The sequence below is a fragment of the Canis lupus genome, chromosome 4, assembly GCF_048164855.1.
Source record: "Canis lupus baileyi chromosome 4, mCanLup2.hap1, whole genome shotgun sequence".
Classification (NCBI taxonomy): domain Eukaryota; kingdom Metazoa; phylum Chordata; class Mammalia; order Carnivora; family Canidae; genus Canis; species Canis lupus.
In genome coordinates, this window is record NC_132841.1 from 26,625,058 (window position 1) to 26,646,467 (window position 21,410).

Below are 21,410 nucleotides of genomic sequence, written 5' to 3' on the forward strand. Positions count from 1 at the left end.
AATAATTAAAAACTTAAATTACTTGCCATGTACAAAATTCATATGCTGGGGAAAATAGCTACATGAAAATTAATTTTCTGTTCTGTGAGACTGACGGGAAATCAATTAATCTTGATGTATTATTTTATGCAGAACAGGGTGCAAGAACCTGCAGAGAGAATGGCTACAGCTGTTCTTGTTGGTCGGGCCATATATTATCGTTGGCGGGTTTGACAGCTTCTGAAGGAAATGGCTGAGGGGTATCAGGCAGGTGAATCAACTGTAAAAATTTATTGGAGGATACAAACTGTTTCCAGGGGACTGATATAAAACTCACACTTGAGAACTGAAGTATTGAATGTTTTTGTGACTGAAGCAGCTTGTTGTCAATATTTATAGCTTTTCTCTTTGTTACATGTCCTATTTGTTTGATTAACTAGTCAGATGTTAGTGTCTGTCTGTAATTTATCTGTTGTGCCTTCTGTAGCATTTTTGATACATAAAGATTTACCACTAGATAAACAAGGCAGCTCACACAATGCAATATGCTAAGTAAAATGACAGAACTGTTTACAACATGTTACAAGTTTTATAACTCACGAGGTAGATCAGTAACTTTTGTTTACTGGTGTCACTGTTAGTTGAAACGCGTCTCAATGTATTAACTACTATGGGGGTAAACAAGGCTCTCTAAAATAAGCAGAGATTATAATCAACACATACCTCATGGTAAATCATTTAAGAGGCTCTATAAAAACGTTTATGTAGAGCCATACATAATGCATACATTTCTGAAATAAAATAAAATAAATGCGTGCTTTTAGAATAGGCTGTAGTTACATTCCTTTGCCATGCCGTCGACATCAATTTCCCCTGTAGATGATGGAGGTGCGATGTTCCGACAAATGCCGACGCAGACAAATGGGAGCCCTCGCTCCTGGCAGGTGGCTTCAGGAGTGGCTGCTGGGAAAGCACGTGTGTGCCCACGGCATCGTCATGCATGAGCGTGGGGGGCCGGGGGCGCGGGGCGGGCACGGCGCCCATCCTCCACCAGCCCTAGGGCCGGGGGTTGGCGTTGACTTCGTGTGGCCTTGAAGGGATGCCTGGGTTTCGGGAGACCCCAGCAGAGTGAGTATAGGGAACGCTTCACCGAAAGCCCCTCTGTGACCACCACCTGGCCCCTGCCTGTGAGCAGGTGAGGCGAGGACCAAGAAGCAGCAGGATTATTAGCTTCTTAAAAAATTGGCACGAACACTCAGGTTCCCTCATCCCCCAACTAGAGGGAAGGAATATTTATCCTGTGTTTGCTTGTGGGCTCTCCAGATAATGAGGCTCATGGGGTATCAGCCAAGAATCCAAAGTTCTACTGGTCAGTGACAAACTGTGCCGAGTAAATGGCATTTGAAACAGATGACACCATGTGTTGGTCAATTGCTATTAATGACTCTTTCATAAATAGCACTTACTGTGGTGACTGTTACGACTTTTTGCCACCTTTCCTAATAGAAGAATAGAATGGAGGCACGCATTTTGAGAGGCATTGTACGGGCACCTTGCCTTTTATTCTTTGGGAAGCCTGTCATTCATCTGTATGTGGAATATACACTAATTAGAATATGTAAAAACAGGTTTATTAGTTGACTTGCCTTGTTTGACTAGTTTGAGGGGCAAGGTTGGGGACAGCTCTGTAACGAATTCCTGCCCACTTAGTGGTGGAAACAGTACCCACTCATTGCTTGTAGGTTGGTCAATCTGGGCAGGCTTGCCTGGGTTCTCTGCTTAGGGTTATAAAAGCTAAAATCAGATGAAGTGTGTTCTCATCTTGTGGGTCTGGGAAGAATCCAGTTCTGGGCTCCTTCTGAGTGTTGGTAGAGCTGAGCTTCTTAGTTTGGTGGGACCGATCCCTCTTTTCTTGCTGGTTATCTTCTAGGTTTCCCTCCCAGCTTCTGGAGGACATTGTCAGATTCTTTCCTTGTGGGCTCCCCATCTTCAAGCAGTGAGCTATCTCTGTCCTGTTGACTCCTCCTTCTACCTGGAGTCTCTCAGACTTACCCTTCTGCACCCGTCGGAGAAAATCTCTGCTTTTAAAAAAGGGCTCAGGTGATTAGATATGGCTCAGCCAGATAATTCTCTGTGACTTAGAGCTGATTGATTAGTAACCTTCACTATATCTGCAAAATCCTTTATTTTTTTATTTTTTTATTTTTTTTTGCCACATAGCGTAGTGGACTCATAGAAGCAGCATTACTGGGCAAAGGTTTTGGGGGTCCGAGTAGAATTCTTTCTACCACAGGAGTATCGGCTGTGATGTTTATGGTGTGAATTTTCTAGAGCAGTGATGTTCCTAGTCCTTACCTTTCTTCTGTTGGCCCACACCCTGGCCTGAAAAGAAGAGAGCCAACTTTGGGTGGATTCTAAGAGCAAATACACATGCCATGCCTGCTGTACATCCAGCCGTGCATTAAGAGCAGGAAGTGAAAATCTCTGTAAGATACTTATTCCCTACTCTCTCCACAACAAAGCATTTCATACACATCCCATGAGCTCATTCACCAATCAAGGCACTTGAGGACAGGTGCTAAGTTAAGTGGAGCTGAGTGGGAAAGCAAATCTCTGGGAACTGAAGTGGGCAGAAGAAGGCTTCAAGAGAGGAAATGATTTTCAGGCCTTGAGCAAGGCATATATAGTTGGATCAGATGGAGAAGACAAGTGAGGACATCAAAGTGGCAAAGTGTCTATTGTGTTGGGGGAAATAATGGGAAGTCAAGTGGAGCTGGAGTGGTAGGTCCTCTCCACTGTCAAGTAGATGTGTTACCCCTCGTGAAGGTGAGTGGGAGGCACATGGTGGAAAAGAAATGAGGGCTGTCCGTGAGCTGCAGGGGGACAAAAGCTTTGAAATCACCTCAAGTTCCTTATTCTTAAAGAAGCCTCTTGAAGGATTCACATTCAACATCCCTGCCTACAACAGGCCTTTCTAAGGGTTCTGTGTTCTTGGGGTCTTGGTAACTCATTCTAAACAGTGTGGCGAGTTCTGTACAGAAGGTTTGGAACTTCGAGGACTGCACCTAACGATCACCTGGGGAGCTTTGAAAATGATGCCAATGCTCACGCAGTACCTTGGACCTACTCAGTCATTATTGCTAGAGATGCAGGGATTGGGGTTTGTTGAAAAGTTTGTCGGATGATTTTCATACCACTCAGCCAGGGTGAGAACCACTTTACTATATTCTAGGTTTGTCCAAAGTGCTGTGGGATCCATGCTATTCATTCTGCTTGGGAGGTGACATTTGAGGTGGGGTCTTGAAAATGGAGAATGAGTTTTACCAAGTAGACAGTGGGGGATGGGACATTTCAGGCAAAGGTGAAGAGCTTAGCGATGGAGGAAGTTGAGGGTCTGCGTGGAGACAAGTGAACAGCACACTGAGCAGCATAGGGGGGCTGGGGAGCTCCGAGGAGGCTGCTAAGACAGGAAGCTGGAAGGAAGGGCTGGGGTGAACATTGCAATGAATGCTGTTGGATTTTGCAAAAAAAAAAAAAAAAAAACAAAAACAAAAACCAGAAAACAAAACCAAAAAACCCAAACCCTCTACTATCAAGGCTTTGTCCTGATCCAACCTGACCTTCCCCTTAGTTAATCCGAATTACTGAGGTTTGACTCCATGTTGGGTTTTTCTAAGATTTGCTTTGATTTCTCTCAGAAGTGGAGCCGTGTTTATTCTCTGAGCGGCTCTGTGTACACACTCTGCCGGTGGAGTTGCCTGGGATGAGCCGTGGGTCCTCTGAGAACCGCTTCCTGTTTGGTCTGGTAACTCCTAAGCCTGCCTTTCTTTCCTGCAGTCTGTAGTTGTGGAAATATGCAGTATTTGAAGTTTGGAGGAGATCAATTTTTCATCCTTTCCTTAGTGGGATAAAGAATATTTCAAACACCACTGGAGGCCAGAGAGCTCTGCAAAGTTTTGAAATAGCCTGGGAAATGCGCCACATGCTTCACACTTCATTTTTCCCCTCTCTCTTTTCATTGTTTCACTTAATTAAAATATTGTAATGCAAGAAGGGGAGAGGAGGCAAATATTTAGAGAAAGGAAAGTTTGAAATGGGTTCATTTTAAACTGACTCTAAGCAAGCGTGGTGCTTGCAGTTTGAAATGATTCTGAGCATTTATAAGGTAAACTGGAAACATTCTTCCTGCCTGTGAGGTGATCAAGAAAAACTGTGAGCCCGAACATGATTGTTAATGAAAACCCTGGCTAGTGCAGCACCCCCTCCCGCCCCCCACCGCCCCGTTTCCCCCTCCCAAACCGAAGAAAAAATTGGAACATTTTTGGGTCCAAGTTTCACAGATGTTAAGCATTTTGTGATATTACTTAGGGGGTTTCCTGAGCTACATTAAAGTTGAACCACTAGGGTGTTGAAACAGTTGGACCCATAATAAAATATACATGAAAAGGAATTGTGAGACATTGGCTGTTATGTGCTGGTGACAATTAGGTTACTGCTTTAAAAAATACATATCCTAGACACATCTACAGGAGCTTTTTAGGGAATTTTGAGTAGAAGCCGAGTAAAGGCGGATGGTAATTTCTCTGGTTGCCTCTGGCAGGTGGACATAATTTAACAATACCCGTCAGATATGACAAATTGTTTGTGAGTTACATTAGGGCCTTAATAAGATCACATCTGTTCATATATCCTCCTTAACCACAGAGCCTGATTTAGGGAGTTTTCATACTGGTATAGTATTGTTGTTTAAATATTTAGAGGGGTCTAGACATGTATCATAAAAGAATAGACTCTTGTGTATAAAAACACAGTCCTTTTATTCTCAGTGTTTTTGCTTTCACGGATCTTGCATCATTCTATTTGAGTGAACCACATGTTGCTTCTGAGAGCCAGGAAACATATTCCGAGCTGGAGCTAGTGTTTTAGGGCTGGAGGAGGCCTTACAGAGCCACTCTTGCACCTCCCCTTGTGTCTGGGGGTGGGGATCTGAGGTTGAGACAGAGGAAGGGACTTGTTTGGGCTATGGTACCTTATCGGTGGCAGAGCCAGAATTAGGACTTCATGCGGCCCTCCGTGTTGTAGCAATCTTTCTGCTGTGCTGGAATTTTCCTTTGGGCTAGAAAAATAAGGCCCTCGGTGTCGTAGGAATAGCTCACATGTCAATGTCACTAGAGGCTACAGGCCTTTCCAGAAGACATTCCTGGTCACTTGGAGGCCAGGTTCATTCTTTCTTCTTCTTCTTTCTTCCTTCTTTTTTCTTCTTCTTCTCCTTCTCCTCCTCTTCCTCCTTCTCCTTCTCCATCTTCTCCTTCTTTTTTTGTTAAGATAGTTGAGAAGACAGTGCAGGAGCAAGGAAAGGAGCAGAAGGAGAGAGACAAGCAGACTCCATGCTGAGCCTAGAGCCCAGCATGGGGCTCGATCCCACAACCTTGAGATCATGAGCTGAGCCAAAACCAAGAGTCGGATGCTCAACCAACTGAGCCACCCAGGTGCCCCCGGTCTCTTTTTTATTTACTAAAACTTAAGGCCCTGCTCAGTGTCCTTCCTCCGACAAAGAATTTTCTGCTACTTCCTGGCTTAAAATGCATTGGTGGGATTGTCCCCTGTCTTTTGTCACATCGTGTGTGTTCCCCACCTTGGCTCACACTGTCCCCTTCTCCTTTCAGTTCCTTCCATATCCAGGATAAGCTCCATTTCATCATGAGGGCTTCCCAGTTCACAGCCATATATTAGGCTGAATTATATGAAAATGCTACTTAATAGGTCAGAACAGTAAGGGGCCCCCAGGCGGCTCAGTTGTTTAAACGTTTGACTCTTGGTTTTGGCTCAGCTTGTGATCTCAGTCAGGGTCATGGGATCAAGCCCTGCATCGGGTTCCATGCACAGTGTGGACTCTGCTCAAGATTCTCTCTCCCTCTCCCTCTGCCCCTCCTCCTGTGCATGGAATTTCTCTCTGTCTCCATCTCTCTCATAAATAAATAAATAAATAAAATCTTAAAAAAAAAAGAAAGATGAAATATTGGCAGTTTCATCAAATTCAACCTAAAGGTAATTGTTAGAAAACCTCCTTACCACTTATATTTTTTTTTTGTTTCATTCTCACTGTTATGTATGTATGTACACAGTATATATTGGCTATTTATTTATTTAAAAAGATTTTATTATATTCATGAGAGACACAGAGAGAGCAGCACAGACACAGGCAGAGGGAGAAGCAGGCTCCTCCCAGGGAGCCCAATGTGGGACTTGATCCCAGAACCCCGGGATCACACCCTGAGACAAAGATAGATGCTCAACTGCTGAGTCACCCAGGTGTCCCTATATTGGCTTTTTAAGACAAATGTTACTTTGTTTTAATTTCAGGTTTATAGAAAAGTAGCAAGCATAGTACAGACTTTTTCTATACTCCAACCCAGTTTCAGTTTCCCCTGTTGTTAGGCTTTCACATCACCATGGTATTTTTGTCAAATTTCAAAAATCGACATGGGAACATTATTAACTAAAACTCCAGACTTTATTTGGATTTCATCACTCTTTCCATTAATGTCCTTCTTCTGTGCTCACCTCCAGGCCAGGGTCCCAGACACCACTGTATTTAGGTGTCATGTCTTGTTGATCTCCTCTGGTCTGTGATGATTCAGCCTTGTTGTTCATGACCTTGACAGTTTTGAGATATGCTGCTCAGGTATTATGTCAAGGGTCTCTCAACTTGGGTTTGCCTGAATTGTTTTCTTATGATTATATTGGGGGTTATGGGTTTTGGGGAAAAAATACCAGGGAGGACTTATTATCACCTTATCTCAAGGGGTCATAGTACGAACTTGGTTGGGTGAACCTGGATCACTAAGGAAGTTGTTTGCCAGGTTTCTCCAGTCTAGACTTAATAAATTTGGCCTTTCTTCCTATCAGTGTCTGACCATCACCTAGATTAACAATTCTCCCTGGGGAACAGGGGTGTTGTTTAACGTGTCTTTCATTGTACCTGATGCCATGCCCTGTTTTATATAGTGTTAATTGCTCCACCAAAGTTAGTTGAGAGCTCATTAAATAATTGATTTAATTTTGGACTGGAAGAGGTGTTTGGCTTAAGCAAACCAAAACGATAAAATCTCAACCCGCTGAATTCTCCTTGCAATACATTTGATGGTCTTTGTTCACTTCACTTAAGAGGTAATTGGTGAAGCTACTTAAAATTCTTTTTGGCCAAACTACTATGAAGATAGGATTATCTGCTGTCTTAGCTAAGATCAGAACTTTGAGTTCAGGATTCGGGAAAATCCAAGTGTAAATTAGGGAGGCACATGCATACACTTTTGTAGCTTTCTCTGACCTGCGGCAAGGGTGTCCCTATTTACCAAGTCTTACAAATATTTGTTGGAGATTTTGATGATCTTAGAGCTAAGGTATTGTTTAATGGATTCCTAGTGGCCAAGAATTACTTGAATGCATTTTATTTCATCATAATAGTCATTTTCACAATATTTATCTGTGCAGATGTTTTGCAGGCATGAGCACCCTACTTTTGAAGACTAAATTTTGACATGGCTTTTATGGAAAATAAAGCATTTAGGGGAAAACAAGGATGAATTAAAAAAAATTGTTTAAAGTTAAAAACTAAATGCTTTGAAAGTGAGGTAAGAGGGAAGTGGAAGTAGTCCTTTTCCTTTTTAGCAGGGACCTTATCAGTCAGTCTTGTAGGATTGATTCTTTCTACTGTGATTGAGAAGCGGGCATAACATTATGATGATTGTATATACAATGTTATACAATGGGCCTTTCTAAAGGTATATACAGGAATTAGAGCAGCCTGATTTACTATTCCATTTAAAAAGGTTTCTTCATTTTATTTAATGTTTTTAAAAATATGAGTAAAAAAAACCCCGCTTTTCAATAAGGTAAATTATTTCATGCTAGTTTTTCAATCTGAGAGTCTCATGATAGCTATACCTGTTACATGCTTTATTATGTAATTTAATTTTTCATAACTTTCTTTTATTAGCTGTAAAGTAGGTTTAGAAAAAATAATTAGATTACAAGGTTAAGCCACAGTTAAGATAAAAATGACAATTCAATAAAAAGTTCAATATAATTCCTTTTTTTCTGAAGTAAAATACAGCTGCTAAGAGATTTAATTATGGTGTTATTCAAGTAAATTTTGCCTGTACATTGAAAACACTCAAGAAAGAAACTCCAAGAAAGGTGCTTGGTTAACATGAAAAGAGTAATGTGATACATAAAATTATAACTTATGCTATGTGATAGGGACCAGGCTTGAGAAGAAATAACATAACTGAATGGGTTTCTGAAGGGATACACTGGGATTACTTGAGTTGCTGTGTGGTGAGAACCCTTGGCTTGCTCTGAGTTTTTATTGCCAGATTGGGAGCTTTCACCATTTGGGTGATCTTGGAATGCTGTATCCTTTCATTAAAATGATTCTGAAAATTACCACCAGATATATTATGGTCATGCAGTCCTAAAATATTAGATGTAGAGGAAACTTAGGGTCTGACTCTGATCCAAGAAGTTGGCTTTCCCAGGCTCACAGGTCTTCGGAGTCCCAATCTAGTGTTTACTACACTGAATTGTTATTAAGATTGAATTTTTGCAAATTATATAATTTTTTCCCCAAGTGTAAAACATGAATGCCATTTAGAGTCAAATTACATTTTTATGCTTAAGATTTGGGATAAGAAACTAGCAGCCCCACTTCATATTCCTACTCATTTTTAGCTCTGAAACATTTGTCCACAGGATACCATCCTTGGTTTCTCAAACTATCATTTGGTGATACCTTCATACTTAAATATTTAAGTAAGAGGTTTTTATTGTTAAGTAATTTAAGGAAAAAAATAGACATCTATCAGAATTCCTTTTCCTTATATTGCCCTTAAACAACTAAACTTATGATATGTTATTTAGCATGATCGTTACTCTTGGAGCTCAATTATAGAAATTCTGTTTATCTAACAAAAATGGTGTGCCAGGCCCAGTGCTTCTCATTGCTTTATAACTTGAAGAGGTGGCACGAGATGCTAGTCATCATCTAGCTCAAGGTGACTCTGTGATATTCTTGATTATGATTAGAGTTCCTTTAATTCAGTATTTTTCAGGCTGGGAGTTGCATCCCATTAGTGACCTGTAAAATCAATGTAGTGGGTTGTAACCAACATTATAAAAAATAGAACAGAGTAGAAAATCCCAGAGTTCAATTTTTGAAATGGCCAACATAAATTCTATATTCTAAAATAAAATACAGCCATTAAGAGATTTAATTATGGCACATAATTAGGATAAATACTAGTTCACACAACCTTTCTATCAGATATCTACATTTATGTGTGTATACACAGATGTATGCACACATACAGATATATTCATATCAGAATGTTTATATTTTATGTGCCTATATATACACACATGTGTGTGTCTATATTTCTTTTGTGTATTTAGTCCCAACATAAAGCACATTAGATTGAACAAATGAAATAGCCATTTCTGTAGGAAAGACACAGGCAAATATTGGGAATTGAACGTGGTTTAACCTACTGTATTTTATTGTGGGTCATGGTCAAAAAAGTTTGGCAAACATTTAAATAACCTCAGCTGTTTTACATCAAAATAATAAATATTTTGTTTTCTTAGCTAAGTTTAACTTTCTTCTTCTGTAAAATAGGAATATAATTGTACTTACCTCAAAAAAAAAAGGGACACAAGGAGACTTTTGTAGGTAATGGATATGTTTGTTATCTTGATCGTGGTAATAGTATCATGGTGGAAGCATATATCCAAACTCATCAAATTATATATGTTCAACATGTGAGCTTTTCTTTTCTTTTTTTCTTTCTTTCTTTCTTTCTTTTCTTTTCTCTTTTCTTTTCTTTTCTTTTCTTTTCTTTTCTTTCTTTTCTTTTTTTGGTATGTATCACTTGTACCTTAATAAAGCTATTGAAAAGGAAGCTCATCTACCTCAAAGTAAAAGATGTGAAGATCAAATTCCTGACTATGACCCCTTGCCCACAGTAAGCACCAAATAAATGTTAGTTGCTATTACGGTGGTCATTATCATTGCCATTATCCTCCCCCCAACCTCCACAATGATCTTTGTTTCTCATTTACTCCTAGGAAATTCTCTTTCAGCCCTATCAGCATTACTAAATCCATTGCTTCTTTCATCATGTGGGTCACCCACATTGATCTTCAGTCATAGGATGATAGAACATTAGTGGAGGCCTTCAGGATGCCGTGTTCAAACCTAGTACTTCCCAAAGTGGCATTTGTGTCCACAGCCATGCAGCCTGGTTTGACATGTAAACAGACACAGCAGAGGCCAACATGGCCTCATACAATGAGAGTGTTACTCCCTCTTCAATTCTCCTTCAGTCTTTTGGATGACCTCTAGGAAAAAACACCAGTTTGGTGCTGGTCTGTCTTTCATACCTTCTTATTATACTTGATAAATTCTTCTTTTTAATCAAGGTGAAGCCTCAGGCTCTGACTCACTCTTCAGTACTTCACAAAGAGAAGTTAGGTAGAATTGAATAATAGGGTTTGTTTTCCTGTTAACATGTGGGTACGTGTATCCTATGGGCCATTGGCAAATGATACTTTTCTTGTGGAGATGATATAAAATTTCTTCTAGAAATAAATTTGTTGAAGTCAAATATTCAGTAAATAGTATACGTGGTATACTTGAGTATAGTAAAGTCATGAGAGTATACACTAATGATCTCAAGTCTGGGCCAGGCTGATTTAATCCTGAATGGGGCCCAAGGAAGTTAAGCAACTGGGCCAGCTAGGACCAAAGATCTTATCTTGGGTGTGTTCTCATATCTCTCTGTAAACATTTTGTTAGTGTTGATCCTCCAGGATCACATTAAAGGAAGACTGTGTTAAAACAAAGCACTTCTTTTTTCTGATGTACTTTTTTGAGAGTTTGTTACTTCTGTGATTTGCCTTGGATACATTCACTCCTACAATTCTGAGACCAGGTCCAATGTGAATTGTATCCTGGGTAGCCACTTTCAGCTGCCATGTATCGGCACCTGCCTTGCCTGTGCAGTACTCCTTGTTGTGCAGTGTTATTCCTCAAGGTTTATGTTGTTCTTTGCCTGTTAGGAGTGGTCTGGGACTACCTGATTCAGACCCCCAGCTCTGGATAGAAGGGGAAGCTCACATGTGGTATAGGATATGAGTACTATACTGTGTGTTAACTGCGGCTGAGATTGGGTTGATTTTTCTGTGCCTCTGTTCTTCCATATATAAAATAGGTGGAGTTGTGAGTTGAGACTCTCCAGAATCTTAAGAGGTCCTTTCATCGTTATAACCTTTGCATTTCATTTATCCCTTTACTCTGCAGACATTTACTGACCACCTTCTATATGCTAGGTGCTTGTTGGACTAGTCGAAAATGTATCGGTGGACAAGGCTGATGATGACATTACACTTGGGGAACTTACAGTCCTGTTGAGAAGGATGATGGTAAATAAAAAAAAGTTCCATACGGATCAATTTCCTATGGCCCTAAGAAACAGGTGATGGGATAGAGAGTGACATGGAGGAAGAGGCACAGTTTTGATACACTGGCTAGGAAAGGCCTCTTCAAAAAGGCAGCTCTTGATGAGAGCATGGAATGGTGAGCATACAGCTGTGAGAAGCTCAGGGGAGATTGTCCAGGCAGCAGGAACAGCAGGTGCAAAGCCCCAGGCAAGTTCAAGGGAGAGAAAGGAGACTGGTGGGGCTGCCTGGGAATGTGAGAGTAGAAGGCTGATAGAGGAGGAGGAGGCCAGAGCCAACTGTGGAGATGTTGAGCCTAGGAAGGAGTTTAGATTAAATTCAAAACGATGGGAAACCAGTGAAGCCAATCACGAGTTCTAAGCAGTGAGATGATGGAATCTGATTGGTATTTTTGAAAACCTCCCTGGCTGCTGGTTGGAAATTGGGTCAGCAAGAATAGAAGCTGGGGGTCGAGTTAGGAGTCATTGTGGTAGCCTCTGAAGATAGATGTGGTGGTATGACCTAGGGAGTGGGAGGTAAAGTTGCAAGCAAGTAGAGAGATTCAGGTTATATTTTTAATATAACAGCAGTGCCTGTTGGTGGATTGGCTGTAGGAATGAAAGACAGAGAGGAATCAAAGAGGAGTCCTGGGATGGTCATGACATTTATGGCTGTGGGAAGGCAAAGCTCCTTTTGCTTTTGATGACATCCTTGTGCTGTCATCTTGCCTGGTGTGTTTCTGAACACGATTACTTGCAGCCTCTCCCAGGGAAGAAGACTCTTCCCATGCCTCTGGTTAGCCCGAGGGCTCTCAGGTTCTTCCTTCTATCTGACCTGCATCCCTCCAGCTGCTCTTGAGGCATACGTTCTACCCTCTGAGGAGATGGTGATCCTTGTGGGCAGGGCAGAGGTGCTGTTAATTCATGCCTTTTTTTGAGAATGGATGGCCTAAAGCCAGAATGCCATGTTGATGCTTTATGACTGGCTTCTGTGAAGAGTTCATGCTCTCAAACAACGTATTGTATTCTGTTTTCCAAGGAAAAGTTGAAGACGGGCTGAGCAGTGGCTATTTTTTTCCCCTTTTCATTTTCCCAACATATAATACAAGTTGCATTACAATAAATTCAGTCAGTTCAAATGTTTTTCATCTGAGAAATTGAATACATTCTTTTTTTTTTTTTTTCGCCTAACTGCAAGGGGTGAACTTTTATATTTTTATGGGCTTTGTTGTTTTTACTTGTCACAGTTGCTGGTATTAGTTCACTAGTAAGTAATGACTTTTCTGAATTGAGAAAGACAGATGACTTATTAGATGTCAGAGGCCATCCGAAGCATTTTCAACTCAGCATTTTTAATAGCTGTTCTTTCTTTGATTTGTTTTCCTTCCTTCTCCCTTTTCTCGTTTCCCCTCCTCTCGCTGGCATGCACTTTCTCCCTCCCCTACTCCCCTTTCTCCTTCTCTCTCCCCATCACCACTTCTGTGGATCCTCCTGCATGTTTTGACTTCCTCTGCACATCCAGCCTGAGTGTGTGGGAGCCATAGACTGTTGCTGGATAGCATTTCCTGCACGTGTACTCATTGGATTTCCTGTGAGGACATCTGTGGGTACAAAAATCTGTCCTCTCAGGATTAAAAAAAATAATAAAGTGGATTATGTCCAGGGCAAGCACATGTTCCTGAACCTCATGGGCAAATTTTTAAAATTTCTAGCTGCTGTTCACTTAGTGGTCTTAAGATGCCATAAAAACCACCTCCACTCCCTCCCTTCAGTTTCTGTTAAAAGATCCAGTATGTTACTTCCTTGGACTCCTTGAACATCATTTTATTGTGCTTGGAGTCTCAGGCAAGAAAAAGTCTGTAATTAAATAAACTGATTGAAACAGAAGGTGTCAGTGTCTGTACGGTCACTTTAGTAAAAAGGGGCTTTGACTGGGGCAGTGTCACATTACCATGTTGTTGTGCCTGGCACATAGCAGGTGTTCAGTAAATATTTGTGCGATCAATGAATGTCAACTTAGATGATAATTTGGAGTTGCAGTGGGTGGGGTTGGGGGAGTTTTTTTGAAGGGTAAGATGGACATTCCTGTAACAGGAACATGCATTCTAATAAGGAAGCAGACAAATACGTAAGCAGGAAAAATATCAAATAGTGAGGAGTGTTTTGCTCAGAGTTACAGTAAGGTGATGTGTGGTGTGTGAGGTAGGGTGTGACTGGGGGTCAGGGAAGGCTCTGATAAGGTGGTGTTTCCAGCTGAGATCTGAGTGACAAGAAGCAGCCTGTCGGGAAGACCAGGGGACAGGCGAGATTCAGAAAGAACACGGGCGGTGCAAGGTCTCTAGGCAGGGGCGAGCTGGCATGTGCACGGCGCAAGCAGAGCAGCAGCAGAAGGCAGCCAGGCTTTGCTGTGGGGTGCACACAGCCGTGGCATGAGGGGGGTCAGGGTGGTGCACAGGCCAGACCAGGTGGGACCTTATGTTACAAATAAAATCCATACTCCTTAACTCGATTTGCAGTGGGAAGCCTTTGGAGGGTTTTAAGTGGGGGCATGGCTTACATTTTTAACATACTATGCTGGCTGCCCTGTGTGGAGAATGGATTGTAGGAAGGCAAGAGTAGAAAATGCAGGGGCGTGTACTAGGAATTTCCTTTTTAAAGGAGTTTTTTTTTTCCTCTAGAGTTTATCAGATCTTTGGATTAAGAGTATAGCTTGCTTGCTTTTACCGATTCTTGTGCTGGGGCAGGATTTCTGGTTGCATCCCACATCCGTTTTCTCCATCCTTTTACAGACAAGAATTCCTGGTTTTTAACTATGCATGTTGCCACGCCTTCCTCCTTTGCAGCTGGCAGCGAGGTGTGGCCATGTGGCTTCAATGAAAGTATTATGTGTGACTTCCAGAATGCTTTCTTAGAAAGGAAAGGGTTTTTGTTTGTTTGTGTGTTGCCTCCCATTCTACTGCATGGAGCTCGTTGTGATGGCTGGCGTCCAGCATTTATAATGGACCATGAGGATGAGGGCCACATGCTAGGGATAGCGGGGCTTAGAGCTGGAAGGAGCCTGTGTCCCTGAGGACTTCTTGGAGCCGCCATACAGCTCTGGACTGCCTATCTTTGGACTTTGACTATGGATCAGAGAAATAAACTTCTGTTTTACTTAGGCCGTTGATATTTCACTGTTTTATTTTTTTGTTCTGTGCAGCTAAACATCCTCACTGATACAGATGTTCATTTTGTGGAAGACTTAATTAGCAACAATGTTGAGTATAGTATTAGTGGATGCTTTCTATGTGCCCATCACTGTCCTAAGTCCTTTACATGCATGTTTCCCCTAAAGGAAACAATCTTTTTTTTTTTTTTTTTTTTTTAAGGAAACAATCCTATATGGTAGGTATTATATCTGGGACTCCAAGGCACATGAATGTTCAGTAACTTGCCCAAGATTGTATAGTAAATTGGAGGAGCTGGATTCCAATTCTGGCTCAGCCGATTCTAGACTATTTTCTTTGTCACTTTGCAAGACTGCCACATTTGTGCTGATGACTTTGAAACCTCTTTTGTCATCATGTAGAGGATGAGACCAGAGGGATGACTTGGGAGGTAGATTTGTGTCACGTTGGCTAAATGATGTAACCAAATTTCTAGATCGTAACACAATAGAAGTCTATCTCTTTATAGCCACATGAAGTCCAACTGGCACTTGGGATGGAGCTGTGCTCCATGCCATTTCTCAGGGACCCAGGCCTTACTCCATTTCCCCTCCTTTCTGCACCCTCTTGGGCAATTCCAAGGAGCCTCAGAATTTTATGGATGATTCCCCACCCCCCATCTTCCGGCACACAGAGGAAAAGAGAGAATGTGGAGGACTATATAGGAAGATTCTGATGGGCCAGGCTTAGAGATGGCATATGTTCCTTCTCATGTCCATTGGCTAGAACTCAGTCACGCGGTCACATCTCTACGAGAAAGCTGGGAGCTCAACTCAGTGTGCCCATGAGGTAGAAGAAATGGATTTTGACGAGCACACAGCAATCTCTGTCACATATGATTGTCAGGAGTGGGGGTTTCTGGTGTCAGCCCACTTGTCATTTAAATCCCAGCCTTACTACTTATTATCTATGTGAACTTGGGCAAATCGCTTAACCTCTTTTACTTCTATTTTTTGTGTGTACAGTGGAGGCAATACTAGAGCTGTTTTGAGGACTAAAGGAGTTCATGTGGTGTGTACAGTGCTTAGAGCAGTGCCTGAGACATGGGAAGTGCTCAGTGACCATCAGCTATTTTTATTTAAAGCCAAGCATCTTACTCAGACCTAGGTTTGTGGATCTCTTTTTTGCAGAGAATTCTCTTGTTGCGTTCATGTGTAGCACATGAGCCAGGTTTGAGAACCACACATCATAATTACCAATTATTTCTGGGATAAATGGTATGAGAGTGTCAGGAGTGTTGCCCCTGGTGACTTGCTGTTCCCTGTCACATGTGAACGCTCCCACCCTCTCTTGAAGGGGGCAAGATGGGGCTCCTTTGTGGTGCTCCATATGGTTGTGGGGTTGGAAACTAAGTTCTCATGGCCAATCCCCTGCCTGCTGTAAGGCATGCCCATGGAATGCCTTCCACCTAGGATCTCAGGCAATCAGAATCTTGTCTTTTCTTGCAGACCCAGCTCAATGTCCTTTCATCCCAAAAGCCCTGGTTGGAGAATGGTCAGCATGGCTCACTCCCTTAACTACATTATCACTCTAGGGCAGCGCTGACCACTATCTGTCTGGTATAGTGTGCTGAGTCGCTGATCACACTGTACCCACAAAATGGAAGCTTCTTGAGGGCATTGCATCTTCCCTCCTCTGCCCCTCATGCCTCACTGGGGAAGATGCTCCACAAATGGTTGTTGAGTTCAATTACTACTTTCATTATCGCCCTACATGTAGAGTTTCATGAATGTGGGCTTTACACGGAATCAGTGGCAGATAAATTGGTATGTAGTTTGGAATAAAAACAAGTGGATTCTTTTTTATTTACACTGTTTAATATTCGTGTGGGGATTTTTGCCTTCTTTCAGCTCAGCGGTTGTAAAATTCTGTTTTAATTTCTGCCATTATCATAAACAGCATCCTCCGCTTATTATCTGGGTAGAGGATGCTGTATCCTAGGACTCTATTGAATTAAGATTAAACAAATTGTCGGAGTAGAACGTAGAACCATTTTGGGTTTCCTTAGCTGGGAAACCCACTTGGTGATTTGAGTTGGTACATTTCACTGTGGTTTAGAGTCCCATATATACACATCTATCTGTTTTTGGTAACTCCTAGGAAAGCATTCACCTTTCTCTCTGACTGTTTGTGTGCGCACACATCTATAAAAATAAAATCACCTGCAAAATCACTGAAGATAAAGGTTGGAAAATTCTGTACAAAGAAACAGTGGTGCTGCAATATATAGTTAAACAGGAAATGGAGTTTAGTTATTAAGCTCACGTAGATTGCTTGATATACTGAATATTTCTCGCAGTTCTATTATTTGTGTTTCATTCTCAAATATTTTAAGAAGATAAGCTTCTAAATTCACTTTGGGGCTCCATGTCATCAAATCTCATCACCAGTCACTTAGATCCCTAATTAACTTATACTCTATAGACCCATTTCTTTGCTCCAATTTTCTGTACTCTCTCTAATGTGCTGTGAGTTACACTGGAAGGAACAATAAGATTTAAGAGAAGAATTAATTTAGAAAGTTAGGAATAGAAGAGATAAGGGAAAATGAGAAAAAGCGGCTTAGTATTTTGTCTTGTAAATGGCTTTCCTCTCGTAGGCTAAGAAGCCCATTTATCCAAGGAGAGGAGGAGTGTTAATGAAATAGATCATGAACATAGCTATTACAGTAATGAATTTTAACACTCACTTTGTTATGTGATATTTTATTTATGAGCTCCTTGATCATTCAGATAAAGACAAGAAGTTTATGGCACTAGATTATGTCTTGTTTTCATAAACATATTCAGTAGTTTAATAAACATAATTTATTTTTTTCTCTTTAAAAAATCAGCAAAATTTATGAGAGATTATCTTAGGGTTAATGAAGTCTAACATTAAGGAAATATTACCCTATAATATTGGAGCCTTCAGAGCTGGAGTTGTAATTGCTTAATGCTTTTTTCTACAGGCTATTTTTATAAAGTACATGCTTTGTACCATTAATCCAGTTTTTACAAGTTACACTAAGACCAATTCATTGGGAATTATGTATCCATGTTTATATTTTTCAGTCACTGCTTTCATTAAAAGATGTAGTAAAGAGTTGAAAATTTAATGTAGAAAAAGGGGGGAAAAGACAATTATGTGTATTTGCTCATAGGAAGGTGCAGTACATATATTATCATGTTTTCCATCTTTGAAACCAATTCCCCCTTGTGGCTGTCTTCACCACAGGTGAGAATTTAGTGATTTGTGGGCCCCGGGAGGACAGAAATGTAAATTCCTACTGAAAGCCATCAATAGTTAAAATTTGGAGCCCCATTAATATCGTTCATGTCAGAGTGCACTTAAGTCATGAAATGCCCAGACAACTGGCTGGAGTTTCCCCTTCTGAAGTCAGGCCTGCCAATTAGCTGAGTAATGGATGCCTGCATCCCTAAGACGGGAGTGAGAGTGGCTGGAAAGGGCAGCCAGGGATGGCCACTATGGATTTTGGTCATGTGTGTTTGACTGTGTCAGCTCATTCTTTTTTGAAATTGAATTTAATGTGTTGAAAAATACCTTCCTGATGTATTAATGAACTAAAAGGGGTATTGATATTCATATAGAGGTGGAAGCAAACCCTCCCTGGCCCCTGTCCTCATATTTTATAATAGAAAGCTCAGCAAGGGCAAAGTGTAAAGAAATCTCTGATTTGCTCACTCCTCACTCCTCATGGGGTGGATATAGAAGGATGAGAGTGGTGGATAAAGATCTCAGATCCATCAGTGAAACAGCTGATGCTTTAATGATTTTTTTTCAACCCTTTTGATGTTTGCCTTGGATTATTTTGATGTTCTTTGGCATCAAGACATCCATGTGTTTGGGTGTGTTTGCAATAGAGAAAAAATTGGAGAGTGGGAAGGCAGTGTTCATTTGAGTCACATTGGTGGCTCCATGGGGAGGAGGGATTCCGTAAGTAGGAACTGTCCTGCCCTGCCCTCATTCCAGAGAACTAGAATTTGATTTGACTCATTTATGCATTTATAAACACAGCTGTTGAGAATACAGTGAGAAATCTTTCTATTCTGGGCCCTACGATCCAGTGGAACCTAGGATAAGGCTCTTGTCCATCAGGAACTTGCCTTCTATGGAGAAACATTTTCAGAAATTGAAGGAGACGTCCTCGAAAAGTTAAATGTAGAATTACCATATGATATGGCAATTCCATTTTACGTATATACTCAAAAGAATTGAAAATAGAGATGGACAGATGCTTACACACATATGTACATAGAAACATTAATCATGAGAGCCAAAAAGTAGAAACAACCCAAATGTCCATCCACCGGGTAGGTTTTATGATATGTACACCCAATGGAATATGATCCAGCCTTAAAAAGAAAAGAAATTTTGATACTTGTTTCAATGTGGATGAACCTTGAACACATTACATTTAGTGAAAGAAACCAGACCAGGACAAATTTTGTACTATTCCACTCATACGAAGTATGTAGAATTGTCCAATTCATAGAGACAGAAAGGGGAAAGGCAGCTACAGTGTTGGTGGTGGGGGAGGAACGGGGAGTTACTGTTGAGTGGGGACAGAGTTTCTGTCTGGGACAGTGAGAAAGTTCTGAGAATGGAGGGTGAGGATGACTGCGCAACAATGAGAATGCATTTATTCCCACTAAATTGCACGTTTAAAAATGGTTGTAGTAGCAGGTCTTGTGGTGCGTATATTTTACCACAATAAAAAAATGGAAGAATGTCTGAGAAGAAGATACATTACAAGAATGTAGCTTTAAAAAGAAAGAAATTAATCCCCAGAGGTTTGGGCATACTTTTTCTGAAGGCTATCAAGGTTTTATCTCTCCGACAGAGAATGGCAGGTGAGTAGGGCACAGTGACAATGTGAGGGCTTAGGCCTTGTTAGCTTTTGACACTGGACAGGTTTCAGAACCATGTTCTGTTTTTCCTGTAAATGGAGATGTGCGGTCCCCAGGCACGTGAGCAGGATGCTGGCCCAGAAACCTGGGTCACGTTCACCCTCTGAAATGTGACAGGCTTTGGAGACGGGTCTTCCGGGTGTAGATCTTGGCTCCCCCCACTTGCCAGCGGCAATGCCTGGGCCGGTACTACACTTAGGCGAGACACAGTTTCCTCATCTGTGAAATGGGGCCAGTACCAGGACCTGCCTGATGGGGTTGTTGGGGGCCTTAAATGATACAACCCAGATAAAGATTTTAGTACACCCAGCACATAGTAGGCCCTCAATAAATGTTGTTTGGGTCACAACTGTACATGGTTTCACACATTAATCAGGTTGATCAGCAACTCCAGTATAATGTCTTCATTCACGTCCTTTTCCTCTCTTTGCCAGGTGGGCATCATTTTATGGGCAAATGTTAGTTTGGCCAGGCAGAAGGGAAGCTTCATTTCTTCTTATCAGGAAAGGAAAATGGACTGACTCCCTGAGGGGACTGAGATCTCTTTTGTTTTAATCAGTCAATGGGTGTGCATACATTATCCCTTTCTCATTGCCTTTTTTCACATTTCACCAGCATGCTCAGGAAACAGGGCGTCTTGGGTAATTGAATTTTCTGACTAACTGATGCCTACAAGACACCACTTTGATTTCAAGTTTTATTTGTGAAAAGTCTTTCTAAAATCCAGTGATGTCCTTTGTTTCCTTAGGAAGTATAGTGGATAATAAAATTTAATCTTTCCTTGACAATGAAAGATTTCAGAGCCATTTCAGAAAATCTCTTCATGTGGGCCAGAAATATAAATGTAGGTGTAGGAGATTGGACTGCCTGTATCCTGAGCCCAGGACCACCCAAAGACAGATTTTTTTTTTTATAATGTCCTTAAAAAAAAACACAAAACCCAGTCTTTGTAATTTTCTCTTAAAATTAGAATATGGGCAAAAAATTATGATTGATAGTTTGGGTTCTTTGGGTTTTAGGTTTTTTTTTTCTTTTTAAGAATACATTACAGGAAGGTCTCATCACAAGCCTTCATGTAGTCACACAGTGGGTGTCACCTTGAAAAGAATAACTGCTTTATTATTGGAATCAAGGATGAGTGAGAGGAAAACGTTTACTAGGGTAAACAAGAAACACAGAGTCTACCTTTGTTCCAGCTTCAAAATCTTTCTTATTCCCCCATGCAATGAGTTTTACCCAATTTCAAGTCACTATGAACAGTTTTTTTTTTTTTTTTTTTTTTTTTGAGGGGGAGGTGTGGGCTGGAGTGGGAAAGGGATGGGGTCTAAGCTGGTCTGGGAGCAGTATGTTGTATGGGATAGAGCCTGCAGTTTGGAGACTTGATATCCAACCTTATTCCCTCTTTGCTTAGCTGTGTGACCTTGGATGAGTCAGGGGTCTTTCTGAACCCCCGCTCTAACTGAGCCATGCAGGGGTGCCACTGATGGTTTCCAGAGTTCCTCCTGTTTGAATCTATAGCCTGAGTCCCTTCAAGGCATCCATCGTGCTGTGTTCATCTACTGTTTCATGATAGCTAGGCGGCTTCAGGAACTGATGGTCAATGGGTCTGCTTGGGGAGAGCCCTAGTTGCTGGGGAGGCTGACAGAAGAATCCAGATACATTTCATGCTTGCTTTCCTTTCTCTTCAGCTTCCTCTCCTGCCTGCCTTGGACTCTCACTTTCTCCCTCTCTCTTTTTCCTGTCTGTCTGTTCCTTCCTGCTCCCCTGTCCTCCCCAGCCCATCTAGATTATTGATTGGAAATCACCAAATAGTTTCTCTA

At 41.3% G+C, this 21,410-nt stretch overlaps 1 protein-coding gene and 1 long non-coding RNA gene across 10 annotated transcripts in view; both read left to right on the top strand.

Moving 5' to 3' along the window:
• Positions 1 to 21,410, top strand: part of LRMDA (leucine rich melanocyte differentiation associated) — a 1,020,248-nt gene that overhangs the window by 293,911 nt on the left and 704,927 nt on the right. The window lies entirely within an intron of this gene.
• The window catches only part of LOC140632061 (uncharacterized), a 161,138-nt gene continuing 142,019 nt past the window's right edge, over positions 2,292 to 21,410 (top strand). The window contains exon 1 of the long non-coding RNA XR_012029573.1: positions 2,292 to 3,185. This is a non-coding gene — a long non-coding RNA (uncharacterized lncRNA). The remainder of the gene's footprint in view (positions 3,186 to 21,410) is intronic.